The 27,371-nt window shown below is 36.7% G+C and overlaps 1 protein-coding gene across 24 annotated transcripts in view; it reads right to left on the bottom strand.

Annotated features, from left to right (window-relative positions):
• Nucleotides 1-27,371, bottom strand: part of HIVEP2 (HIVEP zinc finger 2) — a 274,013-nt gene that overhangs the window by 81,732 nt on the left and 164,910 nt on the right. For 16 of the 24 annotated variants that reach the window (XM_069077399.1, XM_069077397.1, XM_069077410.1 and 13 more), the window contains one exon: nt 2,552-2,729. The exons of the other annotated variants lie outside the window; for them this stretch is intronic. The gene's annotated coding sequence lies outside the window, so the exon portion shown is untranslated. The remainder of the gene's footprint in view (nt 1-2,551; nt 2,730-27,371) is intronic. 24 annotated transcript variants of the gene reach the window in all.

The following is a 27,371-nucleotide window of genomic DNA, read 5'->3' as shown; positions in this document are numbered from 1 at the left end:
AACATATACTACCAGTTTTTGTGTTTCTTAGCTTGCCAATTTGCTTTCCACCCCTCTTTCCTTTTTTATTCTTTATTACAAATGATGACTTACTAGATAGGAGAGGAGAGGAGATGGGAAGGAAGAAGAGAGAAGGTAAGGGAAAGGTAGGAGAGGGAGGGATGTTTTCAGAAATGCAGGAGTTTCAAAATAATAACTTGTTTTTTCTACTTCCTTTCTTACTTTTTCTCTTCTTCCTTGGTTCTCTCTCTCTTCCTTTCTTCCTTCCTTCCTTCCTTCCTTCCTTCCTTCCTTCCTTCCTTCCTTCCTTCCTTCCTTCCTTCCTTCCCTTCTCTTCCCTTCCTTTCCTTTCCAGAAAAGGACAGTACCCACTGCAGCCATCAGATCTGGTAAAGAACTTAAAATAAAGATGGCATGACTTTGCCTCACTCCCTCAGGGGAACTATGGAGTCAGCAATAAAGACTGAAAAGAGGGAACTAGGTCAAATTTTGTAGGATATAAGGAAGAATCATAGGACTTGCCCCTCTTTATTCTGACTTTTCTCTTTCCTGGCAGGCAAAGCAACAAGCAGTAGTTCATCTTGCCTTCCTTTCTTTAACGGTTATTTTATAAGGAACTCCTCTCTCTTTTCTGTTTGGTAAAGTAACATCTAGAAGCAGGTCTCTCCTCACCACCACTCTCTCTCCCTTTTCCTCATTGGGTTGTTTCTTGTTAAGGAATACCTAAAAGCCTAGGACAAATAGTGATTTGTGATCTAACCCTATCCTACTTGCAGAAATGCTACAGTGTTTATACTTTAGGGCTATTATTAACATCTATGAGGTGCTTTGCAAACCTTAAAGCACTATATAAATTTTAATCATTATCAGCATCATAAGTATTAATAATTATATGTTTCAAGTTCAATTTGTAGAATTTATAGAAACTGTGAAGAAAGTTTCATGTTTTATCATGCTTATAATATATCAGTACTTTAATGACTTGACTTCATTCATGTGGGAACAACCTCCAATGGTTCAGATCACAAGCCATCCATGCCTTCTTTTCCTCTTTGATTCTTGTCCATCTCCTCCTCTAAAATCTCCACAAAGAGTTCACTCAGTATTCCGGGGACCTTCTTCTAGGTTTCCTAACATTAAGTGAACAGCAAATGCAACATATCGGCTACCTGTCTTTTAACCCTCACTATCAATTCAAGACCAACTCACCATCTTTTCCAGTCTATTTGACTGAATTATTCACTTTGCTTCTTATGGTCATTTTATCATTTATCATTATCACTGCAGATTATTTAAACCTATTACACATATCTTTATTACCTTTTGGATCACCAAGGATTTTTATTCTTCAGATATTGTGATATTCCAGGATTCAGAGCCATATAGGATCACAGAAAAAAAAATGCTGGTATTAAAAAGATGGATTTTCTGTTTAGGGAAGAAGCTTTAAATGATTCAAAATGCTGCAGAATTTTCCAAATGCAATCCAGATTGATCTCTTCTTTATATTCAATGCAGGGCCAGCTCACTGTCCATCTACAGTGTCTGCCCAAGATATACAATATATGGAAACTGATGAATCAGCTTAATAAGCCCATGAAACCATGTTATATAGTCTGACAATAAACATTCTTCACCTACTTGAGTTTTCCTATATCAATTGTTAAGTCAAATTCTTTTTGAGCTAGTATGGATCTCATTTTAGAAGATCTGTAGTGGTCTTGGGCTTGATGTAATCAGTACAACGTCTTCTGCAAACAGGAGAATCTGGAGTACCTCATCCATTTGGATTCTGCACTGAACATCCCTCACAACATCATGAAACACCTTTGAAAGCATAGATCTTTTTGTTTTATGCCTTCCTTGACATCAATAATTATCATCAAAGTTGTCTCTATTATTGCATTTAACAGGAGAGACATCTTGTTGGAAGCGAGTCTTTAAGGATGAATTTTATTCTACTAGATCAAACACTTATTAATAATTCATAAGCAATATACCAAGTAGTCTTTTGTTTTCTGAACTTTTCAGTTAATTGTATAACTGTGAAGAAGTTGTTGGTTGCAGAAAATAGTTTGTAAAATTCTTCCTTTATCTTCTCATATTTTCATCACAGATGACCTTGATAAAAGGATATACTATCTTCCTAAAGATTTTATAGAAATAAGAAAGTAGACATACAAGTTGGTTTTTATGTATGCCTTGTGGATTGTCCTTTTTTTGTTGTTTTGGGTGGGGGGACATCGTAATACCATATTTTCATGGGTTGAAATGGAAATACTGCCCAAGTGTTGCATTCATGCTCACAGATCATAAAAAAGACATCAAAATAAGTCTAAGGCACACTGGATACCTCCTCTATGGACGGGTTATGGGAGAAACATGGACAAGAATCATTCAAGATGAGAAGGCATGAAGGGACTTCAATCTTCACTAATTCCCATATTGTGGAATATCCACAATAATGAATAAACAAATCCACTGAAGAACTAAAATACTGAATACTGCCCATCATTGTTTTCAGATATTTAGTATAGTCTCTTTCAGATACCTTGGAAATAAGTCCCTTAATGCCTTCAAAACTGTGTTGCCTCCACCAAGGATTTCCTCTGTGTATACTTGGTCTGGTCCAGCTGTTTTTCTCCATCTTCATCTTTTGGGTTCCATTTCCATTTCCTCATATAGTACATCAGGGACTGAGATGTTAGAGTTCAAATGTGGTGGTTCCACTGTCATCAATGAAAAAAGAGTTTGTTATAAAAATTCAGAGAGATCTGTTCCATTTTTTCATCTGTTTGTTCTTCTCCTTTCAGTTTCATATGTCAATACTCTAGGAATGATAGGGCTTCATGAGGCCTCATACCAAGCTTTTTTAAAAGTTTTTAGTAGTAGTTTTTAAAATTAATTTTAATTTTGAACTTGACAAATGCCAAATAGAATGTATGTTTGCACATATGTAGTAGGAACAATTTTACATGAAGCTGCAGGTCTTGATTATTACAGCATTCATATCAAAACTTTTTGCAAACTTTTGTATTTTCTTTTTTTTCTTTTTGGAGGGAGGAAGGAAGGGCAATTGGGGTTAAGTAACTTGCTCAAGGTCACACAGCTAGTAAGTGTTAAGTGTCACATTTGAACTCAGGTCCTCCCGACTCCAGTACTGGTGCTCTATTCACTGAACCACCTAGCTGCCCCTGACTTTTGTATTTTCAATGGACTCACATTCTATCATTAAATACCCATCTCCCACTTGATCAAAATTTTCTATTTACTAAAAGGAATTTAGCCTACCATAATGTACTATTAGCTATATAATTTAAACAATTCTGAATATTGCTGGCTTGGAACAAGAGTCAAGTGCACACATGAATCTGCTACAAGACCTATGTTTAAGATGTTTCTGGTAAAAATTATGACTGAAATTTTTCATAGTAATATTTCTAATATGAAATTAATATGGTTATATAGAACTACTAATGTACTCATATAGTACTACTTCTAGTGTAATATGTAACTAATATAATTATATATAACTCCTATATGTAAAGGTTGACTACTTAAAACTATTTTGATTCCTACCTATTTCAACAGGCCACTGAATAGTTAGATTTGTTTACAAGTGAATTCATACACATAGGGCAAGCTGAGAAATTCTGACGGTAGTTCCCTATATAGAAATGGCCTAAATCTTCAAGGGGAGTAAGCTTCAGAAATACTACCACTGGTGGGCACTCCAGAGTACCTACTGGTACAAATAAATACATCAGAGAATGAGGGTAATGTATTAATTTAAAGCAAGATGAAAAACTCCATAAAACTTTAGTAGGGAGAGTCAGGTTGTAGTATTAGTCTAAAAAGAGGGGAGGACAACAAAATTTAAGTATAGGTCATTGAACATTCACAATAACAGGGAGCCTGTAATTCACTATTAAACTTATAAATGTATATGACATTACAAATATGCATGACATATGGACAAAAGAAACAGAGAATTGGACATTCAGAGAACAATATGTAAAAAAATGTTCACTTGAAAACTTCTTGTTGGGGTGTGTGAGTGTGTGTGTGTAAGTGTATTTAAAGAGAAAGGTGGGAGGAAGAAAAATAGTATTCTATAACAGAACTACCTCAGAGGCAGTGCGAGACACATTTTCATTAAAAAAACACACCACATAGTCATCCATGATCTACGTAGAAAGAGGATGAGAAATTGCAGAAAGCAAAGATCATCCAAGATCGAATTAAGAAACTTGACTTACATAGAAGTTAGTAGGTGGATTCATCCAAACCACACTATTTACATCTTCCAAACCCTATCATTTTATGCAATGGCTAAAATTTCATGCATGTCACAAGCTCTTCCCCACCTCCTCCCCCACCACATACTGTGACTCCCTTCAAGACTGTCACATTAGGGAAAGAGGGAGGAAAGGGCTATTATTTTGATGTCTCAGGAAAAAATAAAGCCACACATTAACTTTGGAATTGGAATTTATTGGGCATAACTGTAAGGTAAAATGTTTTACAAGAAAGTAAGAAAAGGACTCCATAAGTCTCTCTGTAACACCAAAGCAGAACATGTTAGGCTTCATTTTTCCCTCTTTTCCCAATAACAACTCAATAGGTTAAGTCAGTGAGCACTTTGTCTGGCTTAAGTGCTGAATGCATTATCAAAATGGTGAATAGGTTAAGTGTTTACATTAAATTGTCTATTTAAAAATTCCCTGAACAGCTTCTTGAGTTCTCAAGAGAATGAACACTATGTAAAAGAATAAATATTATTAAAAAAAACCTTATATTTCTCAAAGTCAACAGTGTTAATGGTGTCAGCTTGTAGTTGTAAAAATGTGCCAGAGACATGCATATGTGCCTAGTAGTTCCTGACAATAAATTATTTTTGTGAGGCAAAAGTCACTATATAAATGAAGATCAATATAACAATGTTTTTAGTTTACACCAATAGTTAAAATAAATTGCTTGTTTTATGCTTCATGGCTTGTTTTCCTCTGTATACAGCTGTGTGGTGTTATTTACTTTGTTCTGTTTAGTTACTCTTTCAGTTATTGCCTGTAAGCCATATTTGCAAGGCTGTTCCTAGTCATTTGTTTCTTTTTTTTTGGTGAGGCAATCAGGGTTAAGTGACTTGCCTAGGGTCACACAAGTGTCTGAGGCCAGATTTGTATTCAGGTTCTACTGACTCCAGGGCTAGTGTTCTATCCACTGTACCACCTAGCTGTCCCTCGTTTGTTCCTCTTAGAGAAGACTGAACTACAACCTTTTTGATCCAATTGTTTAAAACCTAAGCAGAGGGGCGGCTAGGGGCAGCTAGGTGGGCACAATGAATAGAGCACTGGCCTTGGAGTCAGGAGGACCTGAGTTCAAATCTGGCCTCAGAAACTTAACACTTACTAACTGTGTGACCTTGGGCAAATCACTTAACCCCAATTGCCCTGCCTTCCCCCCTCCAAAAAGCAAAAATTAAAAAAAAAAACTAAACAGTTCTTTTATAAACATAAAAACACATGAAATAGTCCTATCTGACTGTATTAGCCTAGTCTTAAAATGAATTTTACTGAAGATGATTCAATCAAAACTGATAAGGTATGGAGTATCACAGGCCTTGTTCCCCTGAGACCCCATTATTTTCTCCCACTAGCTTTTTGTCTCTTTGGTACTGCCTTCGGATTTGTTGCCATCCATCTCTGCAGCACCCTGGACTACCCTAGTCCTTGGATGACCTACAGAGGGAAGAACAATGCAGTTTCCTTTTCCTCAATCTCTGACAATGGCATACCAACCATCTCAATGGTTTAAAAGAATTTATTAACAACAAATGCACTATGGAGTAAACTGTGAATGATGATGGGTATGGGAAGAACAGTAATTTTAGACAAAATCATTAAAAATTCAGTTTCCAAAAGCTCTGGGCAGATATGCCACTCTCCTTAGCACCCCCCTTTCGTACTTTCTTTTCCTTATTCTGGGCCTTAATACTTACTCAGTTGTGCTGACAGTGCCCTCAAATTGTCTAGTCAGAACTGTTGTTCATAAAAGCATTCTTTCAAAAGGATTTGTGAAGTGTTTACTAAGTATGGTTGATGCTAGGAATAGAACAAAATATAACAGTCCCTGCCTTCAAGGAGCTTATGTTCTGCAGGGAAGAAATAGCTTATATAAAGAAAATTAAATACAAAACATATTTTTTAAATGTGAAGTAACTCATGGGAAAGGGAACAAGCTAGAAGATGAATAGAGACTTCCTGTAGGAAGTGGCATTAGAGATGAGTTTGGAAAGAAACTAGGGATTCTCTGAAGCAAAAGCATTACAGGAAGGAAAGCATTACAGACACTGGGTATGAATTTGACAATTAAGATATCACTGATGACCCTGGAGAGAGTAGCTTCAATTGAATGGTGATGGGGAGAACTGGAGGATTATGAGGGACTGGAAAGTTGAGTGGGAGGTGAAAAAGTAGAGATAACAAATATAGACTTTTTTTTAGGAGTTTGGCTGTGAAACAGCAGAGATCTAGGAACATTACTTGAGGAGACAGTAGGATTAAATGGAGGTGTTTTTAAGGATAAGTGATATCTAGGGGTGGTTATAAGCATTAGGGAAAGAGCTGGGGATATGGGAAAAAAATTAAAAATTAGGAGAATAAGAGGATTATTGAAGGGAGAAGCTCCCAGAGGATGGAAGGAATGACTTCATATTTGTATCTATAGTGCATATCATAGTTACTAGTACATAGGAGGAGCTTAATAAATGCATGTAGATTGATTGGTGGATTGAAATCAATGAAATCACTGAACATTTAATGAGCACTTACTATTTTCCAGGCACTGTGTTAAGGGTTGGGATCAAAGAAAGTCAAAAGCCAGTCCCTGCCCTCAAGGAACTCATGAGCTAAGGCCTTTTTTTTTTTTTTTTTTGGAGTACTGGGAAAATGTTGTTTGATGTAAATTCTTAATTTGGTGTATTTGTGGCATGTTTGTTCATATGGATGTTCATGTGGATAAGATGAATAGCACCTTGAGAGCAGGGGACATTCCTGTTCAACTTACTTTGTACGGTACTCAACAAATCACTATGTTCATAAAAGCATTTTATAAATATATGATGATAGAATGGACTTTCTTCAACATTTTTTTTAACTTTAAGCCTGAAAAATAAGGAGATGAAAGAGTTTAGGCACCAACTTTTCTTCAGGAACTTAAAATTGGGTTAATAGCTTTTAATAATAATCTAATATTATTTATTAATCACCTCAAAATTAACCTGACTTAAGATAACATCGAGCTGGTTCAGGATAGTGTCATGATTATAGTCATGGCTAGGAAAGGTGTTTTCAACGTTTCACCACATTCCTCTTAGGTTTCTTTTCATCTAACCTCTATTCTGAGTTATCTAATTTCTAAAATACTTTTTTTAAGCAATCAGTGTTAAGTGACTTACCCAGGGTCACACATCTAGTAAGTGTCTGAGGTCAAATCTGATCACAGGTCCTCCAGATTCCCAGGCTAGTGCTCTATACACTGCATTATCTAGCTGCCCTTCTAAAATATTTTCTAAGCAAGTTTCCCAGTGATAACTCTAGACTGGGGTGCTTAACTTAGGGTCTATGAACGTGTATTCTGAGAACTTAGCTTCAATATAATTGGTTCCCTTTGTAATCTTTATATACCTTATTTTAATCATTTAAAAACATTATCCTGAGGAGCCCATAGACTTCACCAGATTGCTAAAGGGGTCCAGGACACCAAACAAAGGTTAAGAATCCCTCCTTTAGACAAATGTGGGGTTATAGCTTTGAGAATCCAAAGCATTTAACTTCTCAGCATTCACATTTATTTTGTTGTTATTTTGGTTTGTTGTTTTGTTTTTTTCCTCCCAGATCTGTGATTTTATTGGTGTTAGGGACCTTTCAGTGAGGAACTTCCCCTTACCTATGCAAAGCTGAACATTCCCCTTATGGTTTTTTTTTTTTTTTCAGAATTGCCTGATTGTTGATACAATTACTCTAACACACACATACATACAAAGGCATTTTTTATAAGTCTCTTCTAATGAAGGCACATCTGTGATCATAGGGCTGTCTAGTTCAAGGGCAAGGAGTTCCAGAGGCACTCTGGGAGAAGCATTCCCATTGGTATTTTCCCTGAGAAGTCAATGGAAATGCTTCCCAAGGTGTATGTGCACACATAGGCCACATTAACAAAGTATTAAGATTTTCATGGTCTATCTATAAAACTAAAGTTTTCCATTTCCCCATTAAAATGTTTTCTCTTGGTGTAAGTACTTGGTACCTTACCTTGTTTACCCCCCAACAAAAGGCCTACAGGGAGCTTTATTGCTTTTCCTATCTGCCTTCTAAATAGGAAAATAAATTCATAGCTCTATGACTTCATTCATGAAATTTTCATTACACTAATAATGCAACAACTTGGTAATGAGACATTAAAGAGATCCTTTCCCATGTTACTGATAACAGGCTCGGGATGTTAACAATGAAAGGATCATTTAGAAAGCCAATTTCCTTTTCGTGGAGCATGCTATGTGTTTACTTTAATTCACATCCTGTGTGACCCTATGGGAAAATTTTTAACTAATACTGGGGAAAATCCCATAGGGTTACACAGGATGTGAACTGGGTCTGTTCTTCACTACCTTCAGTTGGAACAGTAAAATTAGGTAAATCAGTTTCACTTTCTGTTTGTCATAAATTCCATTTTCCGGTTCCCAAAGTTTAGCTCAATATTGTTTCTGAGTTTTTAAAACCAAAGGAGAAACTTTAAGTAAACATTCAAACATCCTATTCTTCTCAAATGAATGATTCCTGAGTATGAATTTGAAAAATACTTTTTTTATATAGCAAAGGCTGAACCTGATGTGCCAGTTACTTGGGGGCCACACAGGAATATTATGAAGGCATTACTCCATACCTGTTCTACTACATGGTTCAGCTGGTGTTTTCTATTTCCTGTGGAGAACACACATCATACCACTTCCCCTATAGAAAAAAAAAAGGCAGCCTAACTTAATTGCTGATGGAAACACTGTCATACTTTCCACTAGCCAAGCTTGAAACCATTACTGATCTAGCTTTCATTAATTTTTCCACAACAATTTGCAGAAATGTCAGGAAACAGCTGCCCCAGAGCTGATTAATTGTCCTTATGACTAGGACTTTACCAGAGTACCTTTTTTTTTTCCTTTTTTAAAAATCAAATTTGGGGTTGCTTTGACAGCAAAGTCTGTTAAAATGAGGAGATACTCAGATCTAATGCTCATGGTTCCAAAAGTTCTGACACAAAAGCTGCAGACATTTTCTGAGGAGAAGGAAAATTGGTTAAGTTTGGAATAATATGCTTCGAGGAAAAGATTGCTTCCTGCACACTGTTCAGCTGTGTATTTTTCGGACAAAAGTCAATGAAGCATTGCAGTCAAACTGCATTTGTCAGTCAACCCAAAATTTAAAACTTCCTCCATAAATAGATGTAAGGATCTGCTGCTTTAAAAAAAAATCCTTCCTATCATCTTTGTTTGAGCTATTCCATGTGTCTCATTGCAGTGTGCAAGTCTGTAAAAACTAAATGCAACTATACACCTCATAATGCTGAATGCAATCACTGAGACTGTGACACTTTGGTCTAAGTCAGAATCAAGACATCTGGGGAAGGCTGCTTACAGCAATCTTAACTTCTCAGCTGGCATTCAAATGTGCAGATTTTTTAACTGGTTGGTAAAAATGGATCAAGAGAAAAAATACAGACAATTTCTCAAAAAAAAAAACAGAATACAGATTCTTTTTAAGCTAACTAATGTTTTTGAGGAAAAACACTTTTAACAGAAGCCTGGTTCAAGGCTTCTCCTCATCTGTAACCATCTTTGGTTATACAGTGTAGTCCAGGGGTGTGTGGGAGACAGTTTTCACCAGATCTCGTTAAATTTTCAGCGTGAACATTTACACCTCGGCAATCAGCAAACTTTGCAAATCGAAACTTGGTTTATTGATTGCCTAAGCTAAAGAAAGTGATGGAGAAAATGTGAATAATGCAGATTAAACTTAAAAGTGTGTCGTTTTCTGAGGGCCAGTGGTTAAACACTTACCAGCATACCCTTGGGCTAGTCTATTCTAAGGTAACGTTGGAAGCCTTACTCTATTTTTGGCCCCAAGCTACATCTTGTCCTTATCTTCTCCTTCTCCATCTCCTCTCCCACCCCCTCTTTCTCCTCCTCCTCCTTATTCATAATGCCAGTACATATAAAAGCAAGGAAATAAAATAGAACACATTTTTAAAAAATAATTAAAAAGCACCATCCTGAGGTAACCCTTATAAAAAGGCTGCATGGGGAGTCACCCTAAACTGAACCTGCAGGTAGTCAGGAGTCCTCTTCCTTAATTCTTGAAATGTTGGTTCTACCCTTAAGAACTGACATAACATCCAGTGTCTAGTGTGATATCAGACACCCAAAATAGGAACATATAGGACTCTCAAGTTGTTATTTGGACTCCTCTAAGTTACTTATAAGACTAATCAAGACTGAGAAGGGGGACATATCCACGTGAAATGAATTCCATCATCTGTATGGCTGAAAATGTGAAAGAACCAAAATCTGCCTCTTGGTAACTTCTATTCCCTGAATCACACAATCTCAGGGTCAGTAGTGGACCTCAGCAAGTCTTCCAACCAATAAATAAAGAGGAATCTCCTTTATAACATTCCTGACAAGTGGTTATCTAGGCTTATTTGGATGGCAGCTCTAGTGATGAGAAACTCAATGGACAATGGGCTTGGAAGAGGGTTGTGCTTCAGTCAGCTTGAACTAAAAGTCTCAAGAGACCATGTTCAATTTTCAGTGTGAGCATTTATACCTTAGCAGGGTTTCATTTAGTGTTGTGTTGATCGTCTAGATTTTGAAAAGTGATGAAGAAAAGTATAATAATGCAGAATCAACTTTAAGTGGGTCCTGAGAACACTGCTCCCCACCCCACTCCTCAGCACCCACTCCTCAGCCAATTGTTAATCATTCACCAGCACAACTATGGCTTGGAGTCACTTAACTTTGAACAGTCAGTGCAACATTAATTCACTAAGAAAATCCCAATATTGGGAAAGACAGGGAGAAAATTTGTAACTCAAAATCTTGTGGAAATTAATGTTGAAAACTAAAATTAAACCAAAAAATCCCAATATCTCTCACTCTTTTTCCCTTTATCTGCAAAATGGAAATAATACTTTCACTACTACCTACCTCACCAGAATATAGTGAGTAAGGTTCTTTGTAAACCTGAAAGTGTTATGTAAAAGGAGGTGACCTTCTGAGGTATCTCATTCTAATTCTAAACAGTTGTTAGAAAGCCTTTCTTTGCGCACATTCAGAATCTTTTTAATTTTCTATTTCTTCTAGATGTTCCTGGTTTTGTTCTTCACATACCCACTACTTAAATATTTAAAGATCAGAAACTCTAATGTCCTTTCAAGGTTTAAATTTTGTGATTTAGTATAATTCTAAATGTCTATCTCACACCCATCACTCCGGCAAGATGACAAAAGAGGAAAATGACAAATGTTGGAGGGTGGGAAAACAGGTATACTTGTGCAGGTACTTGTTAGTGGAGCCCTGAATTGACCTACCCATTCTGGAAAGCAATTTGGAACTTTTCTCTCCAAATTGCTAAACTATGCATACCCTTTGACACAAGTGTACATTGCTAGGCTTATACTCCAAAGAGATCAAGGAAAAAAGAATAACCTACATATAAAAGTTATTTAAAGTAGCTCTTTTAGAAGTAGCCAAAACTAAGAGGATACCTATGTAATGAGGAAAGGTTAAACAAGGTGGAATACGAATCTATTGGAATTCTATTGTGCCATAAGAAATAACAAAGTGGACAATTTCAGAGAAAACTTGGAAGAGTGCTATGAACTGATACAGAGTAAAGTGAGTAGAATTAAGAGAACAATTTATAGAATGACAACAACATAGAGAAAAACAACTTTGAAAGATTTTAGAATTTTGATTCAATGAAAAACCATAGTAAGTCCAGAGGACTGAAGATTTATTAAGGCCATTTCCTGCCAGAGAGGTAATGTTTTTAAAATGTAGAATGAGAAAAAAAAATCATTTTTGAACATAGCCAATGTGGGGATTTGTTTTGCTGCTTTATGTATATTTGTCACAAAGATTTTGTTTTTCTTTCTTTTTTTTCCCAAGAATAATGAGGGAGGCAATAGGAGAGAGAATAAATGCTTATATAAATAAATAAGCACATATAAATACCTGCACACACAAATGCATATATATATACACATACATTTTGTGCTTTAGTTCATTGTACTCTGGCCCAATGTCTTCATATACATATACATGTGTGTATACATATATGTATATATACATATACATATATATACATATGCCTAAATTTGTGTCTCCACTTTCACCACTCAAAAGAGAGTCTCAAAAGGGAGAGGAATATGGTTTTGATTATTGGATAGAATCAAACTCCATACCGACTTCCAATCCAGTTGAAAAAGTGTTCCAAAGATCAAGTGTATTTTAATAACTATTTTACAATCCCTTTTCCTTTTTTTACTCTCCCTATCTTGTACACTATTGGGTCCCAAGGACCCTCAGATACCATCTTTGGAAACTTCCCCCATTACAAGCAGTATCCCTTTGTCAGACTTACATGAGTCAAAGAAGGAGAAGGCAGGAGGAAAACAGGAGGAAAATTAGTGACCAAGGAGAGTTTGGTATGTAAAGGGAAGAACAAAAAAATTCCCATTGATTTTAGGTAGGTTACTAGATTTGAAACCCAGAGAATAGGTCACAGAATTCATATTTGATTGTTTATACAATAGAAAATTAATGTTTTAGATATAGATGGCTCTTTGATATTTCAATAGTTGAGGGATTCATTATTTTAACTCTGTGGATACTCCATCCACTAATGCGGATTTCGGCTCCTTAAGGGGATAGTCTTCATGAATTGTTGTGGCTGAAAAGTTTATCTCCTGTTGGTTAGCAGTCCAGTGATGAGTCCTTTCCAGACTGGCAAAGTGAGGTGGAGCCTCAAAAGACAATGGACACACTCAAAGCCTTTAGAGAGATAAGTTCCACCAGAAATTACATTACACTGCTACAGCATTCATGAATACAGGGTCAAGTTCATGTATAGCCTATATCAGATTGCAAACCTGGAGGGTAGGGGAAAGGGAGGTAAGGACAGAGGGAAGGGGAGAAAATTTAGAATCCAAAGTCTTATAGAAATGAATGTTGAAAATTAAAAACAAACATTTTTTTTAAATACAGGATCAACACTGGACATAGGACATTTTGAGAAAGGATTTTTCTTACATATTTCCTCTGGTAGAATCAATTCTTTGTTAACACTTTTATTTGTTGGGTTGAGTTTTTAAGTCTGGTTCTGTAATGTCATCACTATTAGGAAATTTTTATGGGTAAACTCCTTTCACTAAAGCAAATCAGTAACTCCTCTGTACTTTAACAATACTAGAGAGTTGCCTGGGACATTGAGAGGTTAATTGACTTGCCCATAATTTCCCAGCTAGCATGTGTCAGAGGCAAGGCTGATAAACATCAGTCTTCCTGACTTCATGACTAGCCTTCTATCCACCATTCTCCATTACCTCTCAAGACAACGAAACTGCCCAGCAATACAAAACAATTTTTAAGACGTGGAAGTTATCTTAGAGATTGGTTAATCCAGCCCCCTAATTATGAGGAAACTGAAATCTGCCTAGAGAGGTTAAATGATTTGCTCAACATCACAAAGGTCATGTAACTACTGGTCAGGTCAGGGTTGGGATAGGAAGGCTGTAGAATGATGGAGAAGAGATAGAGTTGGAGAAAGATATCTGAACTTTAAAAGGACATGAGGAAAATGGTTAATTGGGAATTGATAACCAAGATAAGAGAACACTTAATTATTCTTGATGAATTTTAGTCAATAGGCCCAACTGAACTATATCCCAGGGAACTGGTGGGAGAGGAGAGAGGACCAGAGGTGTTAATCACTAAGCCATTAATTCTGCTTTTACAGTCTGAAAGATCACACAGAAGAGGATAGCTGCCACAAGACTACAAAAAAACAAATGCTGTCTTTATTTCAAAAAAGGGTGAAGAGAATAAAGTCTGCAAGTCAAAAGCCAGTGAACTTGTTATGGACAAAATTTGAGAATACATTTTTTTTTAAATTGTGGTTAGAGAACACCTAGCAGTGATCACTAAGAACTATTATGATGTTACCAAGGTCAGATCATGACAGACTAACTAACCTCAGTGTCTTTTTTGACAGTTATTAAACTGATAAAATAGTTGGAACCATGTGTAGTTTAAATATGATTTTAGCAGACAATTGGACAAATTCTCTCATGTTATTCTTATGGACATGATGGAATTATGAGGTCTAGAGAGTAGAACATTGGAATTAAGAATAGATTAAATGATCCCAAAGAATATTCATTAATGGTTTGGCATCTCTCTATAGAATCAGTAAGTTAATCATTTTTTTAAAAATCTTCATTAAGTGCCTACTATGTGTCAGGGAGTGGAGATACAAAGAATGCCAGTCTTTACTCTCAAGAAGTTCACGATCTCCTTGAGGGAGACAACAGAAAAACAAATATGTACAAACAAGCTATAAAAAAGATAAACTGGAGATAACCAACAGAAAGCACTAATATTAAGGGGGCTTTAGAAAGGTTTCCTACAGAAAGCAGGATTTTAGCTCAGAATCAAAGGAAGCCAAGGTGACAGAAATAGGGAGGAAAAGAATTCCAGGCTTTGAGGGGTTTTGAATGTCAAAGGATCTTTTTTGATCTTAGAGGTGAGAGGGAGCCACTGGAGTTTATTGAAGGGGTGCTGTGAACATGGTCCGGAGCTATGTTTTAGGAAGATCAGTTGAATGGAGGATGGACTAGAGTGGAAATGTTGCCACACTGTCTTGTGTCAGGTACATCAACCAGTAGGCTATTGCAATGGTCCAAGAATGAGGTGATGAGGGTATGCACCAGGGTGAGTTCTGCCTTTGAACCTATGCTGTTTAATATATTTGTCATTGGTTTGATAGCTAGCATACCTATCAAACATGCAGATCATACAACGTTATGAACAGTGGTTAACAGGTTGAATGACAGTCAAGGTCCAAAAATATCTCAACCTATTAGAACACTGGGCTGAAACAAATAAGATGACATTTAATAAGGATCAATCTAAAGTATTCCTTTTGTCTTGAATTTAAAAAATAAACTTCATTACAAACTGGGCAATACATGATCAGACATCAGTACATCTGAAAAAGTCTAGGTGCTATAGAGGACCGCAAACATGTTATGAATCTCTCATGTGATGTTATTCTGCCAGAACAAAGGCCCAGCAGGACTGGGGAAGTCATGGGCCACCATGTTCTATGCTGGTCCTATCACATCTGCAGCACTGTGTTAAATTCTAGGTGCCACATTTTAGGAAGGATCCAGAAAAGGGTAAGAAGCAGCTCAGGATTTAAAGGACCTCAAAACCATGCTATATGAGTATTAGCTAATGTTGGGGATGTTTTGCAGGGAAAACAGAAGATCTGGGGGCAGCATGATAGCTGTCTTCAACTATCTGGAGGGCTATCACATGGATGAGGGTGTGGATTTGTTCAGCTTGCCCTTAGAGAGCAAAGGGTGTAAATTTCAAGAGGCAGATTTAGGCTGAATGTGAGGAAAAACTACTTTTTCAAAAGGGGAATGGGTTGCCTCAGAAGATAGCAGGTTCTCTTTCAATAATTTACAACAAAGGTTGTCTGACCACTTGTATTGGAGCAGAGATCTTATACAAGCACTGGTGGCATTAGATGGCTTCTGAAGTCCCTTCCAACTCTGACTGTGTGATCCTGGGACAGCACCCAAGTCTTCTTTATTCCAAGTTATCCATTTTACTTTTCCATGTGGCCTCAAAATTACTTGCAAAAGTTTTATTGGTTACCATATAATGACTCCCCTTACCCTACCCACCCCCACACACATCCCCAGACACATTTATTTTGTAATTAATACATTTATTAGATAGTATCATGAATTTAAGCTCTCCAATTTAATGCTTCAACCTTCCATTTGTCCCCTGTAAGCTCTCTCTGAAGAGGAACCAAGCTTAATCTAAACCATGGGTGGAGAACCTGCAGCCTTGAGGCCACATGTGGCCTTCTTAGGTCTTTAGGTGCAGCCTTTTGACCTTTTGACAAGTATAAGTTTTTACAGAACAAATCCTAAAGATTTGTCCTGTGAAGTTTGGATTAAGTCAAAGGGCCATACTTGAGGACATAGAGGGCCACATGTGGCCTCAAGGCTTAGGAGCTTATTAAATGTTTATTGTATTGAATTACATTTTACTAATTCTAGTAACATTTCATTACAATTTTGATAGTGTTAGAATACACAGCTTGAGTGACTATAGGGCCTTGATAATGAAATACAGCATGGAATAGTCAAAAGAACACTGGAATTGGAATCAGAAGATCTACTCCACTATTTAGTACCTAGGCAAATTTGGACAAATTGTTGTTCAGTCGTTTTTCCTACATATCCAACTTTTTGTGACCCCGTTTGGAGAATTCTTGGCAAAGATCCTAGAATGGTTTGCCATTTCCTTCTCCTGCTTATTTTACAGATGAGGAAATTGAGACAAAGAGAGTTAAGTGACTTGCCCAGGGTCACTCAGCTACTGAGTCTGAGGTTGGATTTGAACTTAGGCCTTCCTAACTCCAGGCTTGGCTCTCTATCCACTAAACCACCTAACAGCCCATTAGACAGATTACTTTTACCCTTCTTGGGCTATGTTTGGTTTTCTAATCTGAAAAGTAGAGGGTTTGTTGGATTAGATGATCCCTGAGGATCTTTCCTAGCTCTAAATCCATTGGCTCATCATTCTTGGTAAATGTCACTGGAAATCTGAAAATGTTTGGCACAAAACAACTAAAACAATGGACTCTAAAATTAAGAAGGCTTTGGCTCAGCAGTTTCATAAACTGTACCCAACACTTTACTAAGCTTAATCCAATAAGGTGTTTAAACTAGTGTTTGAATGATCCTGTTATTATTATGAACAATAAGATTAAAAAACATTTGTTAAGGAAATGTTAACCAACAGCTTCTGTTCCACACAGTAATTCACAGTACCTACCACAATTTATTTTTATTTAATTTATTCATTAGATTTCCAAATGTGCCCAACATATAAAAACCTCGGGGTACATGTACAATATAACTTAGTAATAATGGTAATAGTAACAATATATAATTAAAACAGTAATAAAACACCTTCGACTCAAAGACTTCATGATTCTTATCAGGTAAATTACCTTAACCACTGAGGTAAAACCCTGCCTGAACAAGAAGGGCCTAGAAAGCAACCATGTTCCTTCGAAAGAATTATATGGGGTCTCTCAAAGAGCTTCTTTCAAAGTTCTCTAATAGAATTTCCTTCTTAACTAGCACTGGTTTTTGCGATAAAGCATGTCTTATTATCCCATTGTTAGCTTACAGGAAAGCATATAATTTTCAAATGTATGCATTTTCATGGTCATATGATAACTCTGAATGCATCTCTTTTCATCTGCATTAGCTGAAAAGCTACAGAAAAATAGGAAATATCAGACCTCCCCCATTGGTGTTATAGGATAGTCAGTTATACAAAATTTTTAATTGTATGCATAGTTAGATGTATTTTGAAGAAACCTATATTAATAAGATCTTTTAGGTCCATGGGATAGAATATAAGAATAAATTAATCATTTGCTCAATGTGGCACTATGGGCACAAAGAGAAGAGTGAAACAGTCGCAGTCCTCAAGCAGCTTACATTCCAGTTGGCAGAAACAATCTACACACAGAGAAGTAATACAAAATATCATTTAAATTATTTTCATATGGTCTTTGTTTGTAAAAATGAAAAGATTGCTTTAAAATATGTCAAATTTTCATTTAGTGGATTAAAAAACAAGAACAATGTATATCCAAACAAAGTGCAAAAACTAGAGCTTTAAGTCTATCTACAATTTATGTATGACTCACAAAGGAATCATAAAAGATATTCACCAATATTCCTCTACCATGATAAAAACGAACATTCATCTACTTCCATGGTTACAATTAACAAAAAATTTGAGCAATTTACACACATGTATACATGTATATGTCCTGTGGGTGTTTTGTTTGTTCATATATGTAACACACAGCACACATATGATATGTATGTGCCATGTATGTAATATATTTTTCTAATTTGAAGACTAAATGGGTTTGTTGAATATATATGTTACCAATAAAAATATCTGTAAAATATATAGATGCATGTATATACACATGTATTTGGATGTTTGTGTATGTATAAATACACATATGTATTTAAATTGATCATGTGCTACCAACTGCAGCCATGGTATTAGACTAAGGGTTTTTAACATACAATTCATAGACACCCCCCTTCCCAAGGGGTCCATGGATAGAATTTAGGAAGTCTGTGAACTTGGATGGGGGAAAGAATGACAACTTTATTTTCAGTAACTTCTAACTAAAATGTATTTCCTTCAGTTACTTAAAAACATTATTCTAAGAAGAGGTCCATAGGTTTCATCTTCTACCAAAAGGGGCCCATGACACACAAAAAACGTTAAGAACCCCTGCAATTGACCCACATCTATTTTGATCATAGTAGAATGATTTCGGTGAAAACACTTATCCTTTCCATACCAAAAATATGTTGTAGATTTGTAGATAGACCTGAAGATCTGATTTTGCCCTTTATTTGGATATATGCATGTATGTGTGTATACATACACACATATATATATATGAAATATATGTGTACATAGATACACACATAAACAATCAAAAAATTATATGCAAGATTATATAATTTGCAATTTAGAAAATAACACCAGACATAATAATTTTCCCCTTCTTATATTCAGAGGTCACATATGGAAGAGATGGAAAGAAATAACTAATCTAGTACCATATAATTTTCCATTTCACTCCACTAAGTATTCTTACAATGTTTAATTTCTAGCCTTATTAGCTTTGTATTTTGCACATTCTCCAAATCTTTCTGTTAAGTTTCACACTATATTTGTAGTTATTTTAGTTTCTATTTAATAATTATATGCCATATACGTCATGTCCCTACTAGACTATAGGTTTCACCAGGGAAGAACATCATATTGAATACAAAGCTTGTATCACACGTACCACCTAGCATATAGTAGGCAATTAGTAAATGTTTAATGAATTGAATTAAATTAAAATAATTTAAAGGCAGACTATAAAACAGTGTCATTCTGTGAATTTCTGCAGTATTCTAATCAATGTTTGATGCCCCAACACATATTCTAATATTTTAAATTCATGAAAATTACTGCCATTTTTGCACATAGCATAAAGGCAGCTCTAATTTGTTTTATAAAAATAGACAAATCATATTCTACAACAGCTTTTCATGATAAAAATTTCATAAAGTAGAGAAACTGAACTTGCATTTTAATGGTCTAAAATAACAGTAAACATGAAAGGAAATTATGCTAAACTCAAACATTTGTAAATACATAGTTTAAGGTAAAGAACTACTGGTGAAAACATTGATGGGTTTTTTTTAAATACAATTAAGAATAAGCAAGGTAGTGATAGAAAAAATGCCATAAGTCATGATGCTATCAACCACTGGTGCAAATGAAGAAAAAAAAAACAGAGAAAATAAAGTGGTGATAAAGAATGGAAAGGACAGGAACAAAGAAGAAAAGATAAAAGAGAGATTAGTATTTGGCACAAGAGGTATTTTTATACGAACAGATCCACTGTGGGCTTGTGACAACTGTTTGATAATTTTTTCCATGTTCCTCTATTACAATTTATGGGATTAAGCAGCTCATGTTCTTTTCCCATCTTTCTATTCCTTCAATGTTACTTTTCATTGTTAATTAGTTAAAATGGTCATTATAAAACAGCCTAAAAGGGTCTAAAATATTACTTTACAATAATCAAATGTGTTTTTGGATGCCTTCTTTCCTGTGATTAACTTTATAATAGGGTCATGAAACTTGCTATCTACCTCCAGATAAACTGATGCACTCAGAGGGAAGATTAAAATGTCTTCTTTCTTTTCCTTCTTTTCTTTTCTTCCTAATTTTGATCATGGCTAATGTCTATTTTGCCTGTTTGTAATGGATTTTGTTTTTCTTGCTTTCTTAATGGGTAGGGATGAGGGATGGAATTTAGAACTGAAAATAAAATTAAATTGAATTAGGAAATAAAATAATAGAGTCGAGGAAAACTCAGCTGAAAACTCCCAACTGTGTTACAAAAATTTCTTTTTCCTCTCTACATATAGGTTTCTATCTGGGATGTTGTAAATTTCACATCATTGCATTTCTACAGGGGTATGATCTTAGTAATGTTCCCGGGATGAATATTAAAAAAAAAAAAACTTCTTCACATTGTGATTGTGACAAAGTAATTTAGCCTTCTTGGAACTCAGTTTCCTCATCTATAAAATAGGGATCACAAGATTTAGAGCTGGAAGGATTCAGACTTGGAAGGGACTTTAGATAAAGAAAGGGCCACAGTTAGTAAATAATAATTAGGCTGACAATAGAATCCAGTTCCTCTGAATCCAAATCCAGTATTCTTTCCATTTTCCCATACTGCTTCTTAAGCTTGCACAACCTACCTCACCCTGTTAACATTAGGATTGAATTCTGTATATAAAAGGGATTTCTTTACTCAAATGTAAACTATTATCAATAATTATTCCTAAGAGTTGATATTGTTGATACAGTTCCTAGGAAGTTCTAGTGAGTTAATGTATCCTGTCCCTGTGATTTCTGTGTGTGACTTTGAGCATACATATGATTAAAGTTGTACTTTAGCACATCTATGTCCTTATCTATGTGTTGGCATTTCTATATCCTTTACTGGAAGAAAGGAACTTTGTGTGTGTCTGTGTGTCTGTATGTGTGTGTGTGTGTGTGTGTGTGTGTGTACGTACACTTCCTTAGATTGTTCTAGTTGGAAACCTCCCTCTAGATGGGAAATAGGCCAAGGAGAGTCCCTGGACTTCCCTGACCCTGAGCCAAGGGTGTGGTAGGTTTGGTCACCATTCTAGAATAAGTGCCTGAGTAGGAGTAAAGAGAAGGAGAGATGCTATAGATTCACAGAAGGCCTTTCAAATATATAAAGACATTTATATATGCTTAGAGGAGATCGTCTATGACCAAAGTTGGCCAAAGTAAAGGCTTTTCTGAACTTGGGCCTACCATCCAATAGCAATCACTTTGGCATACCCCACCATAGTTTAACTATATTTTCAAGGTTAATTGTCAGAAGGAACCGCAGAGAGATTTTCTAGTCTAACTCCTTCATTCTACCAGTGAGGGTACTGAGGCCTAAAGAAATTAATCAATGGCTTTCTCAAGATCACACAGGTGATAAAAACTGGAAGATGAATCCAGGCTCTCTGCCTCCAAATGCAATGCTCTTTTGTCATTATAAAGTGCTACTAAATGATACCTTTAAGGAATCATTCTATTTACAAAGGTTCAGTTTTTCATCAAAACCTAATAGCAGGGGCAGCTAGGTGGCGCAGTGAATAGAGCACCAGCCCTGGAGTCAGGAGGACCTGACTTCAAATTGGGCCTCAGACGCTCAACACTTACTAGCTGTGTGACCTTGGGCGAGTCACTTAACCCCAATTGCCCTCCAAAAAGAAAAAAAAAACTAATAGCAAAGAAAGCCAGAATTCTATGTGAAAGTGAGGGACAACTCAAGTGTGTTGGTTTTCATGGTTGTTGGTATTCTCCAAACTCCCACTTAAGTCTGATGGCAAAATCAGGCTCTGGAATAGCCAATGAATAATTTAATCATAACAAAAACATGCTTGTTAATGGAAATCTTTTTATGGCTTAGAATTTAAAGTATATTTACCACCCCACAATTATTAAATGTTTGCTTTAATCATTAGCACAGAAGGTAAAGACAAATGATAATTACAGTATCATTAACATAGTCTTAAACTAGTTTAATCAAGATCATCTATTTTGAAATTCAAAAAGTCTCCAGTATAAGGGGGAGGGGTGGAGTAGGGGGAGTAGAATAGGCTTTATCCAGCCAACTCACTACTCCCATCAGCTTTCAGAACATATGGACCCTGCAGCTAGAAAGGCCCCAAATGAAAGAATAACCATAAGTTCACATAGGCTAATTAAAGTTTTTAGATTTTAAGTATTCATTTAAAAATGCCACCACTTCCCTCAAGCAGGCTCCCTCTCAAACACAGTAGAGAAAAGGGAGAAGCGCATGTGTACACACATTCTCTAGATGTTCCATTCTGCCAAATAATGTTCCTTTTTTTGTGCTATTTCAGTGAGTCGTGAGATGGCAAAGATCATACTCCTCAAAAGGAAAAGAAGTTATTCCCTCTACCCCCAACCCACCCCATGTTTTTATTTTAAGAATCTGAGAAGCTCACTCCTAGCTACTGAGCATCTTCTGACAAGTACACATGTTCCTAAGGAACTGGGGATCCTAGCAGGGGCAGAGTTGTCAAAGCCTAATCTCTGGGGTGCAGCAAAATGAGACTGGGAGGGGTCTCTCACAAGTTTCCAATTAATGCCTGCTTCTAACTGAAGGGGGAAAAAAAGTCATTTTTCTATACATGTATCTCTGTCAAGCCTACTTTGAGCATTTGGAAAAGGATCAGCATATATGTCTCTGACATATTTCCATCTGGCAAACACATACCAGTTCTTCAAAAGACAGTGAAAGTACTCGGGTCAGTGCCTTTAAACCTTAAACAATTTCAAATATCAACAAGATGTGAGACTGTCTATATTTGCATTATTTCAATTGACCTAAAAATCCATTAGGTGAAGACTAGAACATATTTCCCCTATTTATTCACACACACACACACACACACACACACACACACACACCCACACACACATTTCTTTTATTCCCTGGACACTGCCTGCCCCGAACACTTCTTGATTTTTTCAAATTTAAGTGTTCCCCTTGTAGCTGGTGGGTTTTTTTTATTTGTTTTGAATCTTATAATGTCTTCTAGGAGAAAGCAACAAGACAAAAGGAATTAGAAAAATAAAAATAAAAACAAAAGTGAGTATGACATCATGAATGGACTTAGAGAGATGCAGCATGTAAATACATCGATATTCATTCAGCACCTCCTTTGCCATAAAATGTCTCATCACACACAAATACCCTGCCCCACCCCCTACTCCCTAGATGAGAAAGAGCCTTTCCTTCATCCTCAGAACCACTTAAGTCTTTCTGCATGTGCATTCTCTCCCACAACCACCCTCCTTCCTCTTCACCCATATTCTCTGCCTTAATTGGTTTACATAAATCACATCCCCTAGTTGACCTGGGATATCTGGCTCTACCCTTTATACATAGTTGCCCCCTCCACCAGATTGGCATCTAGTTTATTTGCTCTATGGAAACCCAGATTCCTGGGACCACAAGGCCAGTTGTTGCTGTCTTTGTTGTGGTTCAGTCATGTCTGACTCTCTGTGACCCCATTTGGGGTTTTCCTGACAAAGACACTAGAATAGTTAGTCATTTCTTTCTCCAGATGGTTTTACATATGGGGAAACTGAGGTAAACAGGGTTCAGTGACTTGAACAGGATCACACAGCTAGTAAGAGTAAGGCCAAATTTGAACTCAGGTCTTCCTGACTCCAGGCCCAGAGTTCTATCCACTGTGCCCTGACCACAAGGCCGTACTGCCTTAAATCTCTCCTCTCAGTCTGACTTTCTCATGCTGCTCCCACCACAGTGTCTCTTCCCAGACTGACTTATTTGCTCTGATCCTGCCATCACCAACGAGCTTCACTTGGTTCTCATCTCGCTGGCAACACTCAGATAACAGACTCACCCTAAAGCCATTGAACATTGGCTCTCTGTCCTCCAATCAGTTTCTGGCTCAAATACCTTCTATTTCTCATACAGCTGAATGGTGCTTTTTGACCCCTACCTGCAGAGGAGTGATTCACTAAAATCCAGATTCACCCTCAGAAAAACAACTTAAATTTCAATATATAATAACAGAGAACTTCCTTTCCCCCAAATCTCTGCTACAGATAGGATATGTCACCATAGACAGTGTCACAGAAAATAACGGGAATGAATTGGTATCAAGAAACAAAGTCAAGGTCCCCTAAGGAAAGTTTTGTCCCACTGGCCCTCCAGCTGACCCCTCCTATGTATGTGATCTTCCCTTATTAAAATGTGAGCTCCTTGAGGGTAGGGCTACCTTGCTTTTTTATTCTATAGTGCTTAGAAAAGTGCCTTGTACATAGTTAAGCACATAATAAATGTCTTAATATTCATTCATTCACTAGTGGTATAAGATCTGACTTTGTCTCAGATATTTTGCTTTTGGAAGTGGTTCCTGTCCATGCCCCCTGTGAGTCACCTGTAATATACGTGTAATACTATGTAACAGCACAATGAGACCCTAATCCACTCGAAAAGAAGCAATATCCACTATAACTCAGCTCTACCTGGAAGACAAACTTCAGCAGAAAGACCAAGAGCAAGACAGACAAGAGAAACACAACAAGGACACACGTCTGCATTTGGGAGACAGTTTGCTCACTGGTAGTTCCCAAATCCAGTGAAATCACAGGTCTAGAAGAATGAGAAAAACAAACTATCGGATTAAAAACAGTATAATTCTACACAGTGGGACACAGCAGTAGCCAGGCAAACAAGGAATAAGATAACCAGAAATAAAAAGGATTTTAGATCCATGACGCTAGGTCACCTCTGACGTGCTGTGGCTGGGTTGCAAGCAGGGGCAGGTTACATTAGTGGAACAGTAGTAGCAAACCCAAAGACCATCTTCACAAGAACAACATCAATCTCCTAACACTCACAAAGAGATAATGACATCATCAGCTCTATCAAGACAAAACACTCAGCAGAAGTGCAAAGCTACCTAATTTAAGGGACAAAGAAACACTTTAAAAGTTGATCCAGCCAACCTTCGGTTTTCACATAGCCGAGAAAATAAAGCCCAAGTATAAGGCAAAAAAAAAAAAAAACAACCGCATTTTGGGCATTGGTGCCAAACCTTTTCTCCTATGCAGGCCTAAAATATAAGTTTTAAATGCTTCTTTACTGTAGAAACTCCTTCTGCTGAAGGTACTAAAAAGTAAACTATCTGCCTCAAGAGAAAGAAGGAGCTTGAAAATGCAAAAACTCTATAATTTCCTTGGTAAAATAAGTGGATCATGTATACTCTTGAGCAGACTTAGGTTTCCTAACCGAGAAGGAACTACAAGAGAAATTTCAGTGCTACTGGTAAAAATTATTCCTAAATTAAATCCTTTATGTTTATACTCATAGAAAACTAGACAGTTTAAACTTGTTATTCTTACACTGGAAATGTTACTATGGAAAAATTATTATTAGTTTTATATCAACAGTATCACCTTCCAACTTTGCTTAGCAAGCAAAAACTGTGGAAGAAACAAATCTCACTAAGAAAGCTTTTCATAATAAACAGAAGTTTAGGCATACTTCTACTTACTAAGATGACACTAAAAAATGATCTGTACAAAAGGAAAAGTGACTTGCCCTACCTCCTGCAACTGGGACCTCTCTACACTGAGACTGTAGGCTCTTCAGCTGCCAAAGCTCCACCAGGGCCTCTCCCTCCAGAACGGCTAGTATTGAAGGTACCCACTGTCCTCCCCCTGATAATCTGGAACACCCCAACACCACTACATAAGTTGCTCACCAGATTCTCTATCTAATTCTTGCCTTTGTCCAATTCCCTCTTCAACCCCATCTCCATCATCAGCATCATTTTATTGTCTCATGACCTTTCCACCATGTGACTCAGAGTTCAGAGAACCTGATTCTTCATGACCACATGAACCATATTGTCCATAAAGCTTTCTTGACAAAGATACTGGAGTGGTTTGCCATTTCCTCCTCCAGTTCATTAAGATCTAGGGTCACACAGCTAGTAAATGTCAGAGGTTGGATTTGAACTCAAGTCTTCCTGACTCCAGGGCCAGTGCTCTATCCACTAAGCCACCTAGCTCTCTTCATCTTTAGGACAAATCCTATTTCTGATGACTAATACCAAGACTTTCTCTAATGTTCTGTTCCTGATAGAATCAAGTCCAGAACAGAAACCCAAATCTTCACAGGTGACTCAGTGGTTCTTTCTCTGGATGATAAAACAGACATGTATTAAGTACTTGCTGTACTATGGTAGGAACTGAAAAATACAGAAAGCTTTAAAAGTCATGGCCCTGGAATCAGAAGAAATGGATTCAAATTTCACCTCAGACACACTACCTGGGAAAATGGGAGCAAGCTTCCCAACCTCCTTGTGCCTCAGTTTCCTCATTTACAAAATGAGGGGATTACACTAGATAATGTCCAAGGTACCTTCTAGTTCTCAGTACTATAAATACTGTGACATGGGTCATGATGCCCTCATGGCACTTATAGTCTAGCATAGTGGTATCAAACTCAAAATAGAAATGGGGACCATTAAACCATACGTGTGGATGTATATGGGTACATACTGACTTAGAAAATCACATATTAACATCATCTATTTTCCACTTTATTTAATTAAATACTCTCAGTTACATCTGAAAGTGGTTTGGGCCACACTGGAGTGTTGTGGGGGAAAAAAAAAGAAAATAACCCCAGAGAGCAATATTTTAGATGATCAAAAAAAGCAGGTGTTACTAACACTCCTGAACTTTTACTGCCTATTCTATCTTCTATATGTGTTGGTCTCAAAAAAGAAATGTCACTAATAAAAACTAATACCTGATATACTCTATATGAGCATGCATTAGGGAGTTTCTTGTCTCTCTATAATAACAACTAGCATTTATGTAACACTTTAAAGTTTGCAAAGTTATATATGTATATATAATATCTCATTTGATTCTCACAAATACCTCATGAGGTATTATTATCCTCATTTTACAGATGAGGAAAGCAAGGCACAGAGAGGTTAAGTGATTAGTGCAGGGTCACACAGATAGTAAGTGTCTGAAGCAGGATCTGAACTCAAGATGTCCAAGATTCTTTCCACTGAACCATGTATGTAATGTCAAGAACAGACAAAGGTATTTGCCTCATTCTAAATATTAAAAAAAAAAAAAAGAGGCGGCTAGGTGGTGCAGTGAATAGAGAACCAGCCCTGGAGTCAGGAGGACCTGAGTTCAAATTTGACTTCAGACACAACACAAAAACTAGCCATGTGACATTGGGCAAGTCACTTAACCCCAATTGCCCTCCAAAAAGCAAAAAAAA

This window comes from Petaurus breviceps, unplaced genomic scaffold, assembly GCF_028583685.1.
Source record: "Petaurus breviceps papuanus isolate PSGF00001 unplaced genomic scaffold, PetGlider_PUasm1.0 90977, whole genome shotgun sequence".
NCBI classification, from domain to species: domain Eukaryota; kingdom Metazoa; phylum Chordata; class Mammalia; order Diprotodontia; family Petauridae; genus Petaurus; species Petaurus breviceps.
The sequence above is the reverse complement of the archived record's forward strand: the minus strand, read 5'-3'. Positions and strand labels throughout refer to the sequence as shown.